Source organism: Nannospalax galili, unplaced genomic scaffold, assembly GCF_000622305.1.
Source record: "Nannospalax galili isolate Female #2095 unplaced genomic scaffold, S.galili_v1.0 scaffold305, whole genome shotgun sequence".
NCBI lineage: Eukaryota > Metazoa > Chordata > Mammalia > Rodentia > Spalacidae > Nannospalax > Nannospalax galili.
The window spans coordinates 4,278,657-4,285,502 of NW_008356258.1; the positions used below are offsets into that span (position 1 = coordinate 4,278,657).

A 6,846-nucleotide genomic window follows, 5' to 3' on the forward strand; every position below is an offset into this window, starting at 1 on the left:
GTGGGGTAAAGGGGGACCCTTTTTCAAAAAAACCAAAAAAAAAAAAAAAATTATGCATCATTTTCCATATTACCATAAAACATCCTCATAAACTTTGTGGCTTCTAGGTTCATGCTCCAGCCTGGATCGTATAGGGCTAAAATCAAAATATGGTGGTCTATGTTCCTCTCGGGAGACCCGGGAGGATCTGCCTCCTTCCAGCTTCCAAGAGGCTGTAACCACTTACTTTGGGCTCCCTCTCTTGAGCCGCTTGGTAGAACCTGTCTGATCTGCTTCTGTTGCATCTTTTCCTTGAACACAGTCAGGCAAGGCTTTCCTCTTTTAGGGACTCCTGTGACTGGAGTGGGTTCACCCTGGATAATCCCCCCAGCTCAAAATCCGTCTTTGTTGTGCAAAGTCATATGCTCACAGGTCCCAGCATGTGGCTCTCTGGAGTAGGGTTCATCATTCTGCTTACCACAATGCTCCAGGACTGTGGTCACAATGGTATTTAAGTCAGTGATGACTTGGAAATAAATGTTCCACAGAACATTTTATTTTTGTTTGTTTTGAGACAGGGTCTCACTACGTATCCCTCCCTGGCTAGCCTGGAACTTGCTAGGTAGAGCAGGCTGGCCTCAAACTCAGAGATCCAACTGCCTCTGCCTCCTTAGTGCTGGGAGTAAAGATGTGTGCCACCATGCCCAGCTTGCACACCACTAACTAGTCATGCAGATGCTGGAGAGACTGGTCCTCCCTCAGTCTCACTTTCTTTAGTTTTCAGTCAACCTGTGGTTAACCACAGTCAGAAAATATTAAATGGAAAATTCCAGAAAATTGCACATTATTCTGAGCAGTGTGAAGAAAACTGGTGCCGTTGCCCTCTATCCTGCTGGAGATGAGAGTCATCCTGTTGTCCAGGGACCTGCACCACCACTGTTAGCACACTTCTTGGTTATCAGATTGCCTGTCATAGCATCAAGTACTTGCATTCCAGTAATGTGGGTAAGTCCACATCATGGGCAGTGGAAGAATTCATCCATCAGACCACAATCAAAAAGGCAAGTTTATTGACTCCACTACAAGGGAGGAGGAACAGGGTAGTCAATGGTCGAAGAGCCGCCTACCTCCAGACAGTAGGCTGTAGCTGCTTTTATGCAGGATCTACCTCCTTTTTGGTTCTTGCTGTGCAAATGAAGGGCTGAAACATGGCACTTGCGATTAGCTGATGTTTGACTCTGTGCAGGAGAGCACAGATCAGCAGCTCTGTAGTACAAAGCCATGGTTCATTTTTGTCACTTTAAGTGGTAAGATGGAACCTTCCAGAGATTGTGCAACTCTGGTCATGACATAGGAACAGTTCAGGAAACTGAAGCAAGAACTTATTGAGCCATCTATGAGCAAGAAAGTCCCCAGCACAAGGTGTGGTGGTGCATGCCTCTAATATCAGCACGCAGGAGGCAGAGGCAGACAGACCACTGTGAGATCAAGGTCAGCCTGGTCTACATAGCAAGTTCCAGGCCAGCTGGGACTATAGGAAGACCCTGTCTAAAAAATAATAAAGACAAAGTTCCCAGCTCTGGCCATGCTTGGCTATGCCACTTCCACAGTGGAAGTGTAACCCTCCACTCTCCCATATAACCGTCATTTGGTTCAATGAGGGCCCCAAAACACAAGAGTGGAGATGCAAAAGGAGGCAGTCAGAATGGAAGGAGACCCTGCTGCCCGTGGCAATGCTGCAGGGTGAACAGGAGAAAGTGTGGATGGAGTTAATACTCTGCAGGATCAGGCATTCAAGGGATCTCAGAATGTAACCCTGGAGGGAGGCTGGGAAGATGGTTCAGTGGGTAAAAAAGTGTTTGCCATGCAAGCCTGATGATCTGATTTTGATTTGTGTAATCCACATAAAAAGTAGGATGTGGGGGCCAGTGAGATGCCTCAGTGGGTAAAGGGCACATGCTTTCAAGCCTAATTTCTCATGTTCAAGTCCTTGGGCCCCGACAGTGGAGGAAGAGAACGGACTCCTGTAGGTTGTCCTCTGACCTCTGCATGCACAGCCACACACATACACACATACAATAAATAAATGTGATAAAAACATTTAAAGTAGGATGTGGTGGTGTCCATTTGTCATCCTAGCACTCCTTCAGTGAGGAGTGAGGAGAATCAGCCAGAAGCATGTGGGCCAGCTAGCTTGGAGTATGTGAGGAAGCAGCAGAAAAAACGAGGCAGAAGGGGTGTCCTCTGACCTCCACATGTCCACCATGGCACTTGCGGGTATGTGTAAACACACCTCTCTCTCTCTCTCTCTCTCTCTCTCTCTCTCTCTCTAATAAATAAGCAGGGTTTTTTTTTTTTTTTTTAAGAAAGTGTCCCTTGAGGATAAGTGGGGGGTCTATTGTAACTCTGAATCCTCTAAAAATCATTGTAAAAGTGAAGCAATGTGGTGTTCCTCTTCAATCTTAGCTGAGGCAAGAGAATTGCAAGTTCAAGGCCAGCCTGGGCTAAGTAGCAAAGCCTGTTTTATAAATATAAAAACAAAATGAAACAAAAATTCAACCAAACAAATCACCACCACCAAAGAACTCATTGCAAGAGAAAGACGGAGGCAAAGAGCTCATGGACTACAAGTTCACACACAGTACACAGCGGGCTGGTACGCCCTCAAGTGAGCAGGGTTTTTGATGAATCTCACTTGCTGTTTTTTTGGTTTTGTTTTTTTTTTTCTCCTTTATGGAGAGGATATATCTACTATAAGCAGGTTTACTGCTATTAATTCTCCTTTCCCAAAACTTTTAATTAAATCTTAAGGGAATTTTATTTAACAGTGTATCTTAAAAACAAATTTTAAAGTCCTAATAAAGTTTATGTCATACTATAAAGGCACATAATTTAAAGGCCAAAGGAAAGTGCAAGTTTCAGTAAGCGTTGCCTGATAAAAGTCCCATAAAATGAGGTATGTAGTAATTACTTGGGCTAGGATTAAAGGCACATAGCAATGTCTTTAAATAGAGTACAGTCAACATACAAAATGCACAGCAATCTAATTACAATTAATGAAAATGGTGGGCAAGTATTCCAAGAGTCACCTTTAAATTACAGCTTCGTTAAAATACATATACTACGATACTTATGCAAATTTCATATCCAAATAATTATTTCTGTGTGACACAGACATTCGAATGATTTTTTTTTTTTTTTTGCAGTGCTGAGGATTAAACCTAGGGCTTTGTGCATGCTAAGCAAATGCTTTCCCTCAAATCATGTATCCTCAGATCACTGAGAACTGAACACTTTACTGCTCCTGTTGGCATAAGAGATGTTGATAAAGTAGAATATACTTGGATTTCAGCCAATTATTTATTTATTTTAACTTCTTAAAATATTTTACATGTGTATCTATATGTAGTGTGCTTACTTGTGTATATGTGTGTTTGCATGTGTGTGGGTGCATGTGTGTATGCCTGTGTGTAGAAGCCAGAAGTTGACACTGGGTGTCTTCCTCAATGGCTCCCTGGTTTATTTGCTGAGGCAGGGTCTCTTACTTGAACCCAAAACTCAACGATTGGCTAGTCTAGCCTGGAACTAGTCTAGCAAACCAACTTCTCCCAAGGATCCCTTGTCTCTGCCTCCTAAGAACTGGGATTACAGGCAGGCTGTCACACCCACCTGGCATTTACTTGGCTGCTAGGGCTCCAGACTCAGGTCCTCACACTTGCACAGCAAACATGTTGAGCCATCCCCCTAACCCCATTAGTCAATTATAAGGGAAAAAATCTTACTTTTAGAAGTTAAAAAAAAGCAAAACAAATACTTTGCACGGTGACATTTCACCCCACTACCTGCTCATTTATTGACTCGATACAAAACTTACTTAAAATTCTTCAAACAGCGCTGGGGAAATGGCTCTGTGGGCAAAGGTGCTTGACACACAAGCCTGGTAAGTTGAGTTCAGTCAACTCACATAAAGGTGGAAGGTGGAAGAAGACAGCTGCCTCCACAAAGTTGTCCTCTGACCTACACACACACACACATTAGAAAAATCCTAAAATGACTTAAGGAACAGACTTTCCACTGTGCCCTTGAGACTGAGTCAGCTACAGCAGTGGGGTGGAATATGAGCAATCAGCCTACAACTCAATATTGAAACAAAGTCCTGCAGCAAAAGAATCACACAGTATTGGATCAAGCCAGTTCAAGTCCATCATGCATTTTGGATTCACGGTGCTGCTGAATGGACACCAGTCACTTCTCTGCTTACATTATTTTATATTTTGAAATTTTACCTAGTCAAAATAAGGAGTCTCAGGGCTGGAGAGATGGCTCACTGGCTGAGTTCTTTCTGCTCTTGCAGAGGATCCACGAAGTTCTGTTCCCAGCACCTCTTTCTGGTAGCTCATAACCACCTGTAACTCCAGCTCTTGGAACTCTTATACTCTCTTCTGGCCTCTTTGAGTACCCATCTCACACACATACACAGACACATAGATAGACACACATATACACATAATTAAAAATAAATTTGTTTGAGGTCTGGGCATGGTGGCCTTTAACTCCAGCACTTGGGAGCCAGAGGCAGGCAGATCTTTGTGAGTTTGATACTAGCTGGTCTACATTATCAACTTCCAGCTAGCCAGGGATACATAATGAGACCCTGTCTCAAGGAAGCAGTCTGAGTTCCCAGGAGCCTGAGACCTGCCTGGTTGGGGGAGAGGAGGCCATTGGAAGCTGGTGGGAGATGGGTGGGAGATTTGAGAGCATCCTGGTAGGGAAAGAGAAGGTTGTTCCTTTGGAGATAGGACTGTTGCTGGAGTTGAGGCAGGAGCTGGAGGCCACCCCAGAGGAATTTCTGGGGAGACTGGAGAGCCCCCCAGCTGTTCCAGTCTGAATGGGACACTGCTGCCTTTGTGATCTTCCTTACCTTTGTGGGCATTGTGGTGCTGCTACTATTGGTGGTTCTTATTTTAACATTTTAAGTGTATGAGTATATTGCCTGCATGTATGTAAGTACACCTGTGTTGTGCAATGCCCACAGAGGTCAGAAGAGGGTGTCGAATTCCTCTGGAACTGGAGTTACAGGTGGTTGTTAGCCACCACTGGGTGCTGGGAATTGAACTCGGGTCCTCTGCAAGAGCAGCTAGTGCTCTTAACCACTGAGCCGTCTCTCCAGCCCTGCTATTGGTGCTTCTTGTTCACTGTTGCTGCTATTGCTTCTCCTCCCCCCAGAAGCCCTGGAAGGAAAAGCTCAAGGGTGTGGATTACTTGGCCCTGGAACCTTAACTCTAGCTCTTAGCATGGGCCATGCTGAGTGACAGTAACAAAGCCTATGTTTTGTTTTGTTTTTTTTAAAAAAGAGACTTTTCCTAAATAAAATACAACAAAAGAAGAACAGCAATCAATTCAGAATTGATTCTGTATTAGTCGGGATGAGCCAGGGGACTTGGGTACTTATACTGCTGTAACAATACCAAACAGCAGGTCATTCATAACGAACACAAATGTAGTTTTGGACAGTTCTGGAGGCTGGGAGCTCCAAGGTCAAATGCTGGCACCTACTGAGACTCTTCAGTGTGGATGGTGGGAGAGCAAAAGTACAGGAGCGAGCCCAATGCCAGGAGCGCTTTTTACTTTATTTTATTTTTTTTTAATAACCCTTCCCAGTCCCAGGGGTTAAGTTGGGTGTTTCCAGGTTCTTTTCCAAAGAATCAAACACAAGAGCTCACACAGACTTGAAAAAGAAGCAAGATAGCTTTATTTGGAGTCAAGTTATGATATGGATAAAGAGGAACACACCATCAAGACTGACAGTGGACCACTTGAGTGATAGTGCTCCCAGGTCTCCAGTTACAGCCTGGGGTCTCTTCTTATGGGATCTAGAAGAAGGAGGTATACTAAGGGGCATAATTTGAGTGATTCTCTATTTTGATTGACAGATTAGGTCACATACTCATTTCTACTGCACATGTCCCTTCCTATACTGCATTTGATTTAAATTATGTGCACACTCAATTATGCATAAGCATAAATAAGATGGTAAATAAGGGGTTCTCCTTAAAAGCTTACTTGGGGGGGAGTTTACTTGGGCACAGTTTGCCTTCTGAGCATGCACCCTAAACCAGCTCAGGTTAGATTGGCCCTTCTAGTCTTCATATCCCCTCCCCATACATCGAAAACACACTTAATAGAAATTGTATAAATCTGATTATTGTTAGAAACCTATACTGTTGTTCAGAGATGGAAGTATGCATACAGTTGAGGGCCTGTAGGGGTTCTGAGGTTGCTAGGTGCATTGTTTGAAGAGGGGTGTATATGTACAGTGTGTGCAGGTGCAGGAACTAGGCTACCGAGTGGAGGCGTGTGTGTGTGTGTGTTTCTGTGTGCGTGCATGTGCTCAAGCCAAACCAAACAAGGTCCCAGGATGAGCTATCCCCCATGCTTGCCTGCTTCATAATGCTATTGATCTGTTTGTGAGGATGGGGTCCTCAAGATCTGAATACTCTCATTGGTTCCAACCTCACACTGCTATGCTAGGGATTATAGTATTATTATTATTACTACTACTACTACTATTATTATTATTATTATTATTATTATTATTATTATACTCACTATGTGGACCAGGCTGGTCTTGAACTCACAGAGATCCGCCTGCCTCTGCCTCCCAAGTACTGGGATTAAAGGCATGCGCCACCACTCCCGGCCTGGGATTACATTTTTATCATGTGACTCTCTGGATGACACATTCAGACCACTAGAATATGACACAGTGACAAGTGAGTTACCAAACAAGTTTAGATGACACACCAGGGCAACTGTCCTTGGTGTGACTCAGCCTTTCAGGGTACTTGGCTCTTATGTCTGGCAGCG

At 43.9% G+C, this 6,846-nt stretch overlaps 1 pseudogene; it reads left to right on the top strand.

The window, feature by feature from the left end:
* The first annotated feature begins 4,717 nt into the window (after positions 1-4,717).
* On the top strand, positions 4,718-5,259 carry LOC108491814 (annotated as a pseudogene).
* The last annotated feature ends 1,587 nt before the right edge of the window (positions 5,260-6,846 follow it).